The sequence below is a fragment of the Ranitomeya imitator genome, chromosome 5, assembly GCF_032444005.1.
Source record: "Ranitomeya imitator isolate aRanImi1 chromosome 5, aRanImi1.pri, whole genome shotgun sequence".
Lineage (NCBI taxonomy): Eukaryota > Metazoa > Chordata > Amphibia > Anura > Dendrobatidae > Ranitomeya > Ranitomeya imitator.
The window spans coordinates 619,088,874-619,105,323 of NC_091286.1; positions in this window are offsets into that span (position 1 = coordinate 619,088,874).

The window sequence follows — 16,450 nt, forward strand, 5'->3', positions numbered from 1 at the left end:
TTGCCCTGCGGCTAGTGTCTTATCGGAACGTGTCTTTAGTGCCGCAGGTGGTGTACTAACAGACCGTCGCATGCGACTATCCTCCGATAACGTTGACCGGCTTACTTTCCTGAAAATGAACCAGGCCTGGATCTCGCAGGAATTTGCCACTCCTCTGCCTGATTAAGTAATTGGGTGTCATCCAGGTCTCCTGCTGTGTTCATCTTTCTACCACCTGAACTGCTATTCCTGGGCTCCAACACCGCCAGTTGCGGCTCAGAAGTGCAGGCTGCACAGTAAAAACATACGACCCAGTGTTATTGGGTTTCAGTAACGTCAGCTGATCCCCAGCTGTGTAGCCGGCAATGTGTCCTGCGACCGCCACGCTGGCACAACAACCTAAATGTAAGGGAACCTGTCCCCCCCCCCCCGTCGTTTGTTACTGAAAGAGCCATCTTGTGCAGCAGTAATGCTGCACAAGGAAAAGGTAGCTCTTTTTTTTTAGCTCTTTGCACACGCAGAACTTAACACTTATAAAATGTGTTCACTGATACCGTTATACCGTCCCGGAGCTGGGACTTTCCTTCGTAATGTGACGCAGCACAGCCGTCATTCCTACCCCCTTGGTGCCATGCGCTGCCTCCTCAGCGTTGTTTTAAGCTGTCACGGAGCCTGCGCTGTTCTGTTATCCCTTGGGCATGCCCTATTTGCGCTGCCTGTCTTCTGACATAATTTGGTGTCAGGCTGGCTGCGCCTGTGCGGCCGCGGTGCCCGAGATCCCGCCTCGCAGTGTCTTCTGATTGAGTCACACTGCGGGCCTGGGATCCATGGGCATGCGCAGTGCATATCTTCCCCTCGGGCTCTCGCTCATTTCCCTCCGCCTTCTTTAGACTGTGCGCCGTCAGCTGATCCCTAGCATGCCACGGCCGTGACACCGCACAGTCTGAAGAAGAGGGAAGGAGGGGAGTGAGAGTCGAGGTTATGCACTGTGCATGCCCATGGTTCCAAGGCCCGCAGTGGGATTACGTTAGATGAGACTGCGAGGTGGGATCTGGAGCAGCGTGGACGCACAGGCACTGACAGCCTGACACCAAATTATGTCAGAAGACAGGCAGCGCTAATTGGGCATGGCCAAGGGCTAACAGAACAGCGCAGGCTCCGTGGCAGCTTAAAACAACGCTGAGGAGGCAGCGCACGGCATCAAGGGGATAGGAATGACAGCTGTGCTGTGTCCCATTACGAAGGAAATTCGCACCTCCGGAACGGTTTAACGGTATAAAGGGACACATTTTTAGTGTTTACTTCGGTGTTTGCAAGGAGCATAATTAAAAGAGCAACCTTTTCCTTTTGCATCCTTAGTGCTGCACAACATGGCTCTTTCAGCTACAAACGTCTTGGGGGGGGGGGGTTAAAGGTTTCCTTTCAACTTGCTCCAATCAGGCTTCGGCCTACACTCTGTTCCTCTGCTCCTCCTGCTGTCCCTGGGCTCTAACACCGCCAGTTGGTGCCTGGAAGTGCTGTGTGCACAGTCAACAGTCGCTCCTCTGTTATTGGGGTTCAGTAACGTCAGCTGATCCCCAGCTGTGTGTGCGGCAATACCTCCAATCTGCTCCTCCTGCTGTCCCTGGGCTCTAACACCGCCAGTTGGTGCCTGGAAGTGCTGTGTGCACAGTCAACAGTCGCTCCTCTGTTATTGGGGTTCAGTAACGTCAGCTGATCCCCAGCTGTGTGTGCGGCAATACCTCCAATCTGCTCCTCCTGCTGTCCCTGGGCTCTAACACCGCCAGTTGGTGCCTGGAAGTGCTGTGTGCACAGTCAACAGTCGCTCCTCTGTTATTGGGGTTCAGTAACGTCAGCTGATCCCCAGCTGTGTATCCGGCAACGTGTCATGCGACCGCCACGCTGGCACAACTAAAATGTAAGGGGACCTGTCCCCCCCCCCCCCCTAGGCGTTTGTTACTGAAAGAGCCACCATGTGCAGCACTAATACTGCACAAGGGAAAGGTCGCTCTTGAAATTATGCTCCTTGCAAACGCTGAACTACACACTCATGTAATGTGTCCCCTCACACCGTCCAACCGTCCCGGAGGTGGGACTTTCCTTTGTAATGTGACGCAGCACAGCCGTCATTGCTACCCCCTTGGCACCGTGCGCTGCCTCCTTAGCGTTGTTTGATTCCGTCATGGACCCTGCGCTGTTATGTTATCCCTTGGCCATGCACAGTTTGCGCTGCCCGTCCTCTGACATCATTTGTTGTCGTCCTGGCTGCGCCTGTGCGTCCACGCTGCCCGAAATCACACCTCGCAGTGTCGTCTAATGTGATCCCACAGTGGGCCTGGTATCCATGGCCATGCGCAGTGCATATACTAGCCTCTCACTCCCCTTCTTCACGCTTCTTCAGACTAGGCGGCGTCAGCTGATCCCTAATAGCATGCCACGGCCGTGACGCCGCACAGTCTGAAGAAGCAGGAAGGAGGTGAGTGAGAGGCGATGATATGCACTGCGCATGCCCATGGATCCCTGGCCCGCAGTGGGACTACATTAGATGACACTGCAAGGTTGGATCTCGGGCAGCTTGGATGCACAGGCACTGCCAGCCTGACACCTACATGATGTCAGAAGACGGGCACCGCTAACTGTGCATGGCCAAGGGATAACATTACAGTGCGGGCTCCGTGACAGAACCAAACAACGTTGAGGAGGTGGTGCCCGGCACCAAGGGGGTTGGAATGACGGCTGTGCTGTGTCACATTACAAAGGAAAGTCCCACTTCCGGGATGGTTTGACGGTGTGAGGGGACACATTATATGAGTGTGTACTTCAGCGTTTGCAAGGAGCATAATTTTCGGAGCCACCATTTTCCATGTGCAGTATTACTGCTGTACAAGATGGCTCTTTCAGCAACAAATGCCTGGGGGGGGGGGGTTAAAGGTTCCCTTTCAACTTGCTCCACTGCAGGCTTCGGCCTACACTCTGCTCCTCTTTGATTCCCTGGGTTTCAACACTGTCAGTTGCCACCTGGAAGTGTTGTCTACACAGAAAAAAACACTAGGTGATGTGTCAGTGGGGTTCAGCACCGCCAGCTGTTCCCCTGCTGTGTAGTCGGCAACGTGTCCAGCACAAGCCACGCTGGCACAACAGAACAAAAGCTGCCACCAGTGCAGGCTTCGGCCTACACTCTGCTCCTCTCCTCCTCCTGCTGACCCTGGGCTCAAACACCGCTAGTTTTTGCCCGGAAGTGCTAGCTGCACAGAGAAAAACACCAGCCAATGTGTTAGTGGGGTTCAGCAACGCCAGCTGTTCCCCTGCTGTGTAGCCGGCAACGTGACCTGCAAACGCCATGCAGGCACAGGAACTGAAATTAAAAGGGAACCTGGCCCCACCCCCCCAGGTGTTTCTATGTATAACAGCCACCTAGTACAGCAGTACTGCTGCATTTGTACAAGGTGGCTGACTTTTTCTCCTTGCCCACGTGGAACTCAACACGTACAAAATGTGTCTCATTGAGACCATTCCACTGTCCCTGAGGTGTGACTTTCCTTTGTAATGATACGCAGCACCCCCCTTGGTAGCGTTTCCCGTCTTTTGTCATCATGGTTAGCTGGCTGCGCCTGTGCATCCGCCCTGCTAGAAACAACGCCCCTCGTTGTCATATTTATTTTGTCAGCGAGGGTGTGGTTTATGGGCACGAGCAGTGCATATGTTCGCCTGTCTTAACTCATCTCCTTCCGCCTTCTTCAGACTGTGCGGCCTCCTGGCCGTGGTAGGCGATAAGGGATCAGCTGAGGCCGCCCAGTCTGGAGCAGGTGTAAGGACATGTGTAAGCGGCAAACCTATTTACTGCACAAGGCCACGAATCCCAGCCACGCAGTGTGATTTTTTGAAAACACACTGTGGGTCTGGGATTCATGTCCATCGCTAACCGCAACGGCCGACATGAAATGAGGTCAGAAGACAGGAAGCGCTCACAGCGCATGGCCAAGGGATCACAATAGCGCAGACTCCTGTACAGCAAATAACAACGCTCAGGAATCTGCGCCCAGTACCTAGGTGCAAATTTTGACACCTGTGCTGCGTCTCGTTAAAAAGACAAGTCACGCCTCCACAACTGTTTGACAGTATAATGGGGTAAATAGTGTACGTGTTTTAGTCAGCGTGTGCAAGGAGCAAAACAAATAGAGCAACCTTTTACTTGTGCAGCATTAATGCTGCACAAGGTGTGGCTCTTGTACCTTGCAACACCTGAGGGGGGGTTAAAGGTAACCTTTGAAATTGGTTCAACTAGGCTTCGGCCTACACTCTGCTCCTCTACTCCTCCTGCTGACCCTGGGCTCATACACCGCTAGTTTTTGCCCGGAAATGCTAGCTGCACAGAGAAAAACACCAGCCAATGTGTTAGTGGGGTTCAGCACCGCCAGCTGTTCCCCTGCTGTGTAGTCGGCAACGTGTCCAGCACAAGCCACGCTGGCACAACAGAACAAAAGCTGCCACCAGTGCAGGCTTCGGCCTACACTTTGCTCCTCTCCTCCTCCTGCTGACCCTGGGCTCAAACAACGCCAGTTTCTGCCCGGACATGCTAGCTGCACAGAGAAAAACACCAGCCAATGTGTTAGTGGGGTTCAGCACCGCCTGCTGTTCCCCCGCTGTGTAGCCGGCATCGTGTCCAGCACAAGCCACGCTGGCACAACCGACCAAAAGCTGCCACCAGTGCAGGCTTCGGCCTACACTTTGCTCCTCTCCTCCTCCTCCTGCTGACCCTGGGCTCTAACACCGCTAGTTTTTGCCCGGACATGCAATCTGCACAGAGAAAAACACCAGTCAATGTGTCAGTGGGGTTCAGCAACGCCAGCTGTTCCCCTGCTGTGTAGCTTGCAACGTGACCTGCAAACGCCACGCAGGCACATGAACTGAAATTGAAGGGAGCCTGCCCCCCACCCCCCCAGGTGTTTCTATGTATAACAGCCACCTTGTACAGCAGTACTGCTGCATTTGTACAAGGTGGCTGACTTTTTCTCCTTGCACACGTGGAACTCAACAAGTACAAAATGTGTCTCATTACAGACCATTACAATGTCCCTGAGGTGTGACTTTCCTTTTTAATGACACGCAGCACCCCCATTGTTAGCGCTGCCCGTCTCCTGACATCATTGGTTGGCTGGCTGTGCCTGTGCGTCCCCCCTGCCCGACACAACGCCCCCCGTTGTCTCATATATTTTGACTGCGAGGGTGTGATTGATGGGCACGAGCAGTGCATATGTTCCCCTGTTTTCACTCCCCTCCTTCCGCCTTCTTCTGACTGTGCGGCCTCATGGCCGCGGCATGCGATAAGGGATCAGCTGAGGCCGCCCAGTCTGAAGCAGGTGTAAGGACATGTGTGAGCGGCGAACATATTTACTGCACAAGGCCACGAATCCCAGCACCGCAGTGTGACTTTAGGAAAAGCCACTGTGGGTCTGGGATTTATGGCCATCGTTAACCGCACCGGCCAACATGAAATGAGGTCATGAGACGGCCTGCACTAACAGGGTATTGCCAAGGGATAACACAAGAGCGCAGTTTCCTGTACTGCAAATAACAACGGTAAGGAATCTGCGCACAGCACCTAGGTGTAAATTTGTACACCTGTGCTGCGTCTCCTTAAAAAGACTAGTAGTCACGCCTCCACTACTGTTTGACAGTATAATGGGCTAAATAGTGTACGTGTTTAATTCAGCGTGTGCAAGGAGCAAAATTAAATAGAGCAACCTTTGACTTGTGCATCATTAATGCTGTTCAAGGTGTGGCTCTTGTACCTTGCAACACCTGAGGGGGGGGTTAAAGGTAACCTTTGAAATTGGTTCAACTAGGCTTCGGCCTACACTCTGCTCCTCTACTCCTCCTGCTGACCCTGGGCTCAAACACCGCTAGTTTTTGCCCGGAAATGCTAGCTGCACAGAGAAAAACACCAGCCAATGTGTTAGTGGGGTTCAGCACCGCCAGCTGTTCCCCTGCTGTGTAGTCGGCAACGTGTCCAGCACAAGCCACGCTGGCACAACAGAACAAAAGCTGCCACCAGTGCAGGCTTCGGCCTACACTTTGCTCCTCTCCTCCTCCTGCTGACCCTGGGCTCAAACAACGCCAGTTTCTGCCCGGACATGCTAGCTGCACAGAGAAAAACACCAGCCAATGTGTTAGTGGGGTTCAGCACCGCCTGCTGTTCCCCCGCTGTGTAGCCGGCATCGTGTCCAGCACAAGCCACGCTGGCACAACCGACCAAAAGCTGCCACCAGTGCAGGCTTCGTCCTACACTTTGCTCCTCTCCTCCTCCTCCTGCTGACCCTGGGCTCTAACACCGCTAGTTTTTGCCCGGACATGCAATCTGCACAGAGAAAAACACCAGTCAATGTGTCAGTGGGGTTCAGCAACGCCAGCTGTTCCCCTGCTGTGTAGCTTGCAACGTGACCTGCAAACGCCACGCAGGCACATGAACTGAAATTGAAGGGAGCCTGCCCCCCACCCCCCCAGGTGTTTCTATGTATAACAGCCACCTTGTACAGCAGTACTGCTGCATTTGTACAAGGTGGCTGACTTTTTCTCCTTGCACACGTGGAACTCAACAAGTACAAAATGTGTCTCATTACAGACCATTACAATGTCCCTGAGGTGTGACTTTCCTTTTTAATGACACGCAGCACCCCCATTGTTAGCGCTGCCCGTCTCCTGACATCATTGGTTGGCTGGCTGTGCCTGTGCGTCCCCCCTGCCCGACACAACGCCCCCCGTTGTCTCATATATTTTGACTGCGAGGGTGTGATTGATGGGCACGAGCAGTGCATATGTTCCCCTGTTTTCACTCCCCTCCTTCCGCCTTCTTCTGACTGTGCGGCCTCATGGCCGCGGCATGCGATAAGGGATCAGCTGAGGCCGCCCAGTCTGAAGCAGGTGTAAGGACATGTGTGAGCGGCGAACATATTTACTGCACAAGGCCACGAATCCCAGCACCGCAGTGTGACTTTAGGAAAAGCCACTGTGGGTCTGGGATTTATGGCCATCGTTAACCGCACCGGCCAACATGAAATGAGGTCATGAGACGGCCTGCACTAACAGGGTATTGCCAAGGGATAACACAAGAGCGCAGTTTCCTGTACTGCAAATAACAACGGTAAGGAATCTGCGCACAGCACCTAGGTGTAAATTTGTACACCTGTGCTGCGTCTCCTTAAAAAGACTAGTAGTCACGCCTCCACTACTGTTTGACAGTATAATGGGCTAAATAGTGTACGTGTTTAATTCAGCGTGTGCAAGGAGCAAAATTAAATAGAGCAACCTTTGACTTGTGCATCATTAATGCTGTTCAAGGTGTGGCTCTTGTACCTTGCAACACCTGAGGGGGGGGTTAAAGGTAACCTTTGAAATTGGTTCAACTAGGCTTCGGCCTACACTCTGCTCCTCTACTCCTCCTGCTGACCCTGGGCTCAAACACCGCTAGTTTTTGCCCGGAAATGCTAGCTGCACAGAGAAAAACACCAGCCAATGTGTTAGTGGGGTTCAGCACCGCCAGCTGTTCCCCTGCTGTGTAGTCGGCAACGTGTCCAGCACAAGCCACGCTGGCACAACAGAACAAAAGCTGCCACCAGTGCAGGCTTCGGCCTACACTTTGCTCCTCTCCTCCTCCTGCTGACCCTGGGCTCAAACAACGCCAGTTTCTGCCCGGACATGCTAGCTGCACAGAGAAAAACACCAGCCAATGTGTTAGTGGGGTTCAGCACCGCCTGCTGTTCCCCCGCTGTGTAGCCGGCATCGTGTCCAGCACAAGCCACGCTGGCACAACCGACCAAAAGCTGCCACCAGTGCAGGCTTCGTCCTACACTTTGCTCCTCTCCTCCTCCTCCTGCTGACCCTGGGCTCTAACACCGCTAGTTTTTGCCCGGACATGCAATCTGCACAGAGAAAAACACCAGTCAATGTGTCAGTGGGGTTCAGCAACGCCAGCTGTTCCCCTGCTGTGTAGCTTGCAACGTGACCTGCAAACGCCACGCAGGCACATGAACTGAAATTGAAGGGAGCCTGCCCCCCACCCCCCCAGGTGTTTCTATGTATAACAGCCACCTTGTACAGCAGTACTGCTGCATTTGTACAAGGTGGCTGACTTTTTCTCCTTGCACACGTGGAACTCAACAAGTACAAAATGTGTCTCATTACAGACCATTACAATGTCCCTGAGGTGTGACTTTCCTTTTTATTGACACGCAGCACCCCCATTGTTAGCGCTGCCCGTCTCCTGACATCATTGGTTGGCTGGCTGTGCCTGTGCGTCCCCCCTGCCCGACACAACGCCCCCCGTTGTCTCATATATTTTGACTGCGAGGGTGTGATTGATGGGCACGAGCAGTGCATATGTTCCCCTGTTTTCACTCCCCTCCTTCCGCCTTCTTCTGACTGTGCGGCCTCATGGCCGCGGCATGCGATAAGGGATCAGCTGAGGCCGCCCAGTCTGAAGCAGGTGTAAGGACATGTGTGAGCGGCGAACATATTTACTGCACAAGGCCACGAATCCCAGCACCGCAGTGTGACTTTAGGAAAAGCCACTGTGGGTCTGGGATTTATGGCCATCGTTAACCGCACCGGCCAACATGAAATGAGGTCATGAGACGGCCTGCACTAACAGGGTATTGCCAAGGGATAACACAAGAGCGCAGTTTCCTGTACTGCAAATAACAACGGTAAGGAATCTGCGCACAGCACCTAGGTGTAAATTTGTACACCTGTGCTGCGTCTCCTTAAAAAGACTAGTAGTCACGCCTCCACTACTGTTTGACAGTATAATGGGCTAAATAGTGTATGTGTTTAATTCAGCGTGTGCAAGGAGCAAAATTAAATAGAGCAACCTTTGACTTGTGCATCATTAATGCTGTTCAAGGTGTGGCTCTTGTACCTTGCAACACCTGAGGGGGGGGTTAAAGGTAACCTTTGAAATTGGTTCAACTAGGCTTCGGCCTACACTCTGCTCCTCTACTCCTCCTGCTGACCCTGGGCTCAAACACCGCTAGTTTTTGCCCGGAAATGCTAGCTGCACAGAGAAAAACACCAGCCAATGTGTTAGTGGGGTTCAGCACCGCCAGCTGTTCCCCTGCTGTGTAGTCGGCAACGTGTCCAGCACAAGCCACGCTGGCACAACAGAACAAAAGCTGCCACCAGTGCAGGCTTCGGCCTACACTTTGCTCCTCTCCTCCTCCTGCTGACCCTGGGCTCAAACAACGCCAGTTTCTGCCCGGACATGCTAGCTGCACAGAGAAAAACACCAGCCAATGTGTTAGTGGGGTTCAGCACCGCCTGCTGTTCCCCTGCTGTGCAGCTTGCAACGTGACCTGCAAACGCCACGCAGGCACATGAACTGAAATTGAAGGGAGCCTGGCCCCCACCCCCAGGTGTTTCTATGTATAACAGCCACCTTGTACAGCAGTACTGCTGCATTTGTACAAGGTGGCTGATGTTTTCTCCTTGCCCACGTGGAACTCAACACGTACAAAATGTGTCTCTTTGAGACCATTCCACTGTCCCTGAGGTGTGACTTTCCTTTCTAATGATACGCAGCACCCCCCTTGGTAGCGCTTCCCGTCTTCTGACATCATTGGTTGGCTACTTGCGCCTGTTCGTCCGCCCTGCCTGAATAAAATGCTCCTCGTTGTCTTAATTATTTTGACTGCGAGGGTGTGATTGATGGGCACGAGCAGTGCATATCTTCGCCTGTCTTAACTCATCTCCTTCCGCCTTCTTCAGACTGTGCAGCCTCATGGCCGCGGCATGCGAGAAGGGATCAGCAGAGGCCGCCCAGTCTGAAGCAGGTGTAAGGACGTGTGTGAGCGGCCAAAATATTTACTGCTCAAGGCCACGAATCCCAGCACCGCAGTGTGGCTTTATGAAAAGACACTGTGGGTCTGGGATTTATGGCCATCGTTAACCGCACCGGCCAACATGAAATGAGGTCATAAGATGGGCAGCGCTAACAGGGCATTGCCAAGGGATAACACAAGAGCGCAGACTCCTGTACAGCAAATAACAACGCTCAGGAAGCTGCGCCAAGCACCAAGGCGTTATTTTGGACACCTGTGCTGCGTCTCATCAAAAAACCAAGTCACGCATCCACTACAGTTTGACTGTAGAATGGGGTAAATTGTGTATGTCTTTCATTCAGCGTGTGCAAGTAGACAAATTAATAGAGCAACCTTTCACTTGTGCAGCATTAATACTGCACAAGGTGTGTCTCTTGTACTTTGTAACACCTGAGGGGGGGGTTAAAGGTTTCCTTTGAAATTGGTTCAACTAGGCTTCGGCCTACACTCTGCTCCTCTCCTCCTCCTGCTTCAACACGGGCTCTAACATCGCTAGTTTTTGCCCGCAAGTGCTAGCTGCACAGATAAAAACACACGCCATTGTGTTAGTGGGGTTCAGCAACGCCAGCTGTTCCCCCAGTGTGTAGCCGGCAAAGTGTCCTGCAAACGCAACGCAGACACAAAGCTGCCTCCAGTGCAGGCTTCGGCCTACACTCATCTCCCCCTGCTTACCCTTTGCTCCAACACCGCTAGTTGGGGCTCTAGGAAGACAATCTTTAATAGGCAAGGCAACGCATCCGGGTTCCAGCACCGCCAGCTGGTTCTCGGCAGTGTTCTTGTCACAGGTACTCCCTCGTGCCAAGCCTGGTTTCAGCACCGTCAGCTGTTTCCGGGTTGTGTCAACTTCACTGAGACGCCTATGCTTGCCCCGTCGTGGGGCGGTCGAGTTATCCAACTCCAGGGTGCCTCCAGTTTAGGAGCTTCCTATGTGGGCTGCGTGAACTGGTAGTCAAGGCTGGTTCTGTAGTGCCAGTAGGCCCAGCTCCCCCTGTAGGACTGTTGGGGTTCGGTAACTGCGGCTGCCTCGCGGCCTAGCTGTTCTCTCCTCTCCTGTGGGCCTTGGGGTCCACCACCTGGTTCCAGCACCGTCAGCTGGTTCCGGGCCGAGCCTTTGGCTTAGGTGCCTCCTCCTGGGTATCCGAGTTCCGCCAACGCCAGGCGGTCCTTGGTAGTGCTTTTAAGCGCGGGCACCTACAGCTTAGTAACCGGGTTCCAGCACCGTCAGCTGGTCCTCGGTCGTGCCATTGGCTCTTGCACACTGGGGCAACGCATCCGGGTTCCAGCACCGCCAGCTGGTTCTCGGCAGTGTTCTTGTCACAGGTACTCCCTCGTGCCAAGCCTGGTTTCAGCACCGTCAGCTGTTTCCGGGTTGTGTCAACTTCACTGAGACGCCTATGCTTGCCCCGTCGTGGGGCGGTCGAGTTAGCCAACTCCAGGGTGCCTCCAGTTTAGGAGCTTCCTATGTGGGCTGCGTGAACTGGTAGTCAAGGCTGGTTCTGTAGTGCCAGTAGGCCCAGCTCCCCCTGTAGGACTGTTGGGGTTCGGTAACTGCGGCTGCCTCGCGGCCTAGCTGTTCTCTCCTCTCCTGTGGGCCTTGGGGTCCACCACCTGGTTCCAGCACCGTCAGCTGGTTCCGGGCCGAGCCTTTGGCTTAGGTGCCTCCTCCTGGGTATCCGAGTTCCGCCAACGCCAGGCGGTCCTTGGTAGTGCTTTTAAGCGCGGGCACCTACAGCTTAGCAACCGGGTTCCAGCACCGTCAGCTGGTCCTCGGTCGTGCCATTGGCTCTTGCACACTGGGGCAACGCATCCGGGTTCCAGCACCGCCAGCTGGTTCTCGGCAGTGTTCTTGTCACAGGTACTCCCTCGTGCCAAGCCTGGTTTCAGCACCGTCAGCTGTTTCCGGGTTGTGTCAACTTCACTGAGACGCCTATGCTTGCCCCGTCGTGGGGCGGTCGAGTTAGCCAACTCCAGGGTGCCTCCAGTTTAGGAGCTTCCTATGTGGGCTGCGTGAACTGGTAGTCAAGGCTGGTTCTGTAGTGCCAGTAGGCCCAGCTCCCCCTGTAGGACTGTTGGGGTTCGGTAACTGCGGCTGCCTCGCGGCCTAGCTGTTCTCTCCTCTCCTGTGGGCCTTGGGGTCCACCACCTGGTTCCAGCACCGTCAGCTGGTTCCGGGCCGAGCCTTTGGCTTAGGTGCCTCCTCCTGGGTATCCGAGTTCCGCCAACGCCAGGCGGTCCTTGGTAGTGCTTTTAAGCGCGGGCACCTACAGCTTAGTAACCGGGTTCCAGCACCGTCAGCTGGTCCTCGGTCGTGCCATTGGCTCTTGCACACTGGGGCAACGCATCCGGGTTCCAGCACCGCCAGCTGGTTCTCGGCAGTGTTCTTGTCACAGGTACTCCCTCGTGCCAAGCCTGGTTTCAGCACCGTCAGCTGTTTCCGGGTTGTGTCAACTTCACTGAGACGCCTATGCTTGCCCCGTCGTGGGGCGGTCGAGTTAGCCAACTCCAGGGTGCCTCCAGTTTAGGAGCTTCCTATGTGGGCTGCGTGAACTGGTAGTCAAGGCTGGTTCTGTAGTGCCAGTAGGCCCAGCTCCCCCTGTAGGACTGTTGGGGTTCGGTAACTGCGGCTGCCTCGCGGCCTAGCTGTTCTCTCCTCTCCTGTGGGCCTTGGGGTCCACCACCTGGTTCCAGCACCGTCAGCTGGTTCCGGGCCGAGCCTTTGGCTTAGGTGCCTCCTCCTGGGTATCCGTGTTCCGCCAACGCCAGGCGGTCCTTGGTAGTGCTTTTAAGCGCGGGCACCTACAGCTTAGCAACCGGGTTCCAGCACCGTCAGCTGGTCCTCGGTCGTGCCATTGGCTCTTGCACACTGGGGCAACGCATCCGGGTTCCAGCACCGCCAGCTGGTTCTCGGCAGTGTTCTTGTCACAGGTACTCCCTCGTGCCAAGCCTGGTTTCAGCACCGTCAGCTGTTTCCGGGTTGTGTCAACTTCACTGAGACGCCTATGCTTGCCCCGTCGTGGGGCGGTCGAGTTAGCCAACTCCAGGGTGCCTCCAGTTTAGGAGCTTCCTATGTGGGCTGCGTGAACTGGTAGTCAAGGCTGGTTCTGTAGTGCCAGTAGGCCCAGCTCCCCCTGTAGGACTGTTGGGGTTCGGTAACTGCGGCTGCCTCGCGGCCTAGCTGTTCTCTCCTCTCCTGTGGGCCTTGGGGTCCACCACCTGGTTCCAGCACCGTCAGCTGGTTCCGGGCCGAGCCTTTGGCTTAGGTGCCTCCTCCTGGGTATCCGAGTTCCGCCAACGCCAGGCGGTCCTTGGTAGTGCTTTTAAGCGCGGGCACCTACAGCTTAGTAACCGGGTTCCAGCACCGTCAGCTGGTCCTCGGTCGTGCCATTGGCTCTTGCACACTGGGGCAACGCATCCGGGTTCCAGCACCGCCAGCTGGTTCTCGGCAGTGTTCTTGTCACAGGTACTCCCTCGTGCCAAGCCTGGTTTCAGCACCGTCAGCTGTTTCCGGGTTGTGTCAACTTCACTGAGACGCCTATGCTTGCCCCGTCGTGGGGCGGTCGAGTTAGCCAACTCCAGGGTGCCTCCAGTTTAGGAGCTTCCTATGTGGGCTGCGTGAACTGGTAGTCAAGGCTGGTTCTGTAGTGCCAGTAGGCCCAGCTCCCCCTGTAGGACTGTTGGGGTTCGGTAACTGCGGCTGCCTCGCGGCCTAGCTGTTCTCTCCTCTCCTGTGGGCCTTGGGGTCCACCACCTGGTTCCAGCACCGTCAGCTGGTTCTCGGCAGTGTCTTTTGCTCTTGTACCTTCTGCTCCCCATCCTGGTTCCAGTACCGTCAGCTGGTTCCGGGCAGAGCCTTTGGCTTAGGTGCCTCCTTCTGGGTATCCAAGTTCCACCAATGTCAGGTGGTCCTTGGTAGTGCTTTCAGGCACGGGTACCTCCTGCTTAGTAACCGGGTTCCAGTAACGTCAGCTGGTCCTTGGTAGTTCCATTGGCTCTTGGACATTCGGCTACCCATCCGGGTTCCAGTACCGTCAGCTGGTTCTCGGCAGTGTCTTTTGCTCTTGTACCTTCTGCTCCCCATCCTGGTTCCAGTAACGTCATCTGGTTCCGGGCAGAGCCTTTGGCTTAGGTGCCTCCTTCTGGGTATCCGAGTTCCGCCAACGTCAGGCGGTCCTTGGTAGTGCTTTTTAGCACGGGTACCTCCTGCTTAGTAACCGGGTTCCAGTAACGTCAGCTGGTCCTCGGTAGTTCCATAGGCTCTTGAACCTTCGGGTAGCCATCCGAGTTCCAGTTCCATCAGCTGGTTCTTGGCATTTTCTCAGCCTTCTTGTACCTTCTGCTACATTTCCAAGTTGAAGACCCTAACGTCGACAACCCGGAAGACCACCCCGATGACGACGACCCGGAAGACCACCCCGATGACGACGACGACGACGACGGCGGAGACGACGACGGCTGAGACGACGACGGCGGAGATGACGACACTGGAGACGAAGACCCTGGAGACGACAACATGGAAGACCGAGAAGCAGAAGAACAAGAGGCTGCAGAACAAAGAGCAGAAGAACATTAAGCATAAGACTTAATATCAGAGCAAAAGATATTATCTAAATTATATGCAGAAGAAGACTAAGCAGTGTATGGGGGTGAGTCCGTTCCTCCTCGTGGTGCCCCTGGATAAAGCCTGATGCTGCAGGCCAAACTGAACGCGGACAAATGTAACTTTTGTGACTGGCAGAACGGAAGGTGTAATCTTCCAACTTTTATAGATAACAACTACGGGAATGCCTGTCACAAATGAGAATATGATGAAGAAGTAGAATAGGAAGAATAATAACAGTGGAATAAAAAGAATATGTAGAATAGGAAGAATAATAATAGTTGAAGAAAATGAATATGAAGAATGTAATAAAAAAAAAAAATAGGTAGAAGATGAAGAAGAAGATGAATAAGGTGAAGAAGTTGATGTCAAGGATGCTGATGATGATGAAGATGAAAGTGTGGGAAAAGAAAAAAAAAAAAGAAAAAAAAGAAGGGGAAGGGCGTGGAATAGTGAAACATCAATATCTGACAAAATAAAAAAAATTTACATACTCAATATCTTTTTCAATCCGAACGTCTTTAAAAAAAAAAAAAAAACATGCTATTCTATTTGATTGGACTAATCCTCATTGCCTTTAATGTCTCCGCCACCTCCCCCATACATCCTACATTATTCTTAGTTGTTTTCCTTCAGGTAGAATGAACCTACAAGGAAAGAAAGGGTTTATTTTAATTCCGATATTTTGGTCCCATTGACTTGCATTGGGATCGGGTATCGGTATCGGCGATATCCGATATTTTTTGAATATCGGCCGATCCAAACCGATACCGATACTTTCCGATATCGGAAGGTATCGCTCAACACTAGTCGTGGCCATAAAGGACACAGTCCATGGATCCCAATTCATCTGACAGGAAGAGGTCCCACTCCCACTGCCCCAGGAAAAGACAGGCATAAGACAGCGCAAAGAGTTTGTAACAACATTGCTTTCATTTAAATTAAGAAATAGAATAAGAAATCCAGCTGTAAACTAATGAGGATATTTTATTTAAACATATACAGTGGGTATGGAAAGTATTCCGACTCTTTAAAATTTTTCATTCTTTGTTTCATTGCAGCCATTTGGTAAATTCAAAAAAGTTCATTTTTTTCTCATTAATGTACACTCTGCACCCCATTTTGACTGACAAAAAAAAAGAAATGTAGAAATTTTTGCAAATTTAATGAAAAAGAAAAACTGAAATATCAAATGGTCATAAGTATTCAGACCATTTGCACAGAAACTTATATTTACGTAAGTCACATGCTTTCCATTTCCTTGTGATCCTCCTAGAGATGGTACTACTCCTTCATTCCAATCCAGCTGTGTTTAATTAACCTGATAGGACTTGATTTGGAAAGGCACACACCTGTCTATATAAGACCTCACAGTGCATGTCAGCCAAATGATAATCATGAGGTCAAAGGAACTGGCCAAGGAGCTCAGAGACAGATTTGTGGCAACGCACATATCTGGTCTAGGTTACAACAGAATTTCTGCAGTACTCAAGGTTCCTAAGAGCACAGTGGGCTCCATAATCCTTACATGGAAGAAGTTTTGGACCACCAGAAGTCTTCCTAGACCTGGCCATCCAGCCAAACTGAGCAATCGTGGGAGAAGAGCCTTGGTGAAAGAGGTAAAGAAGAACCCCAAGATCACTGTGGCTGAGCTCCAGAGATGCAGTAGGGAGATGGGAGATAATTCCACAAAGTCAACTATCACTGCAGCCCTCCACCAGTCAGGCCTTTATGGCAGAGTGGCCCGATGGAAACCTCTCCTCAGTTCAAGACATATGAAAGCCCGCATGGAGTTTGCTAAAAAAAAAAAACACATGAAGGACTCCCAGACTATGAGAAATAAGATTCTCTGGTCTGATGAGATGAAGATAGACCTTTTTGGTGATAATTCTAAGTAGTATGTGTGGAGAAAGCCAGACACTGCTCATCACATGGCCAGTACAATCCCAACAGTGAAACATGGTGGTGGCAGCTACAGTGACAGAACGATTGGTTGTCAATG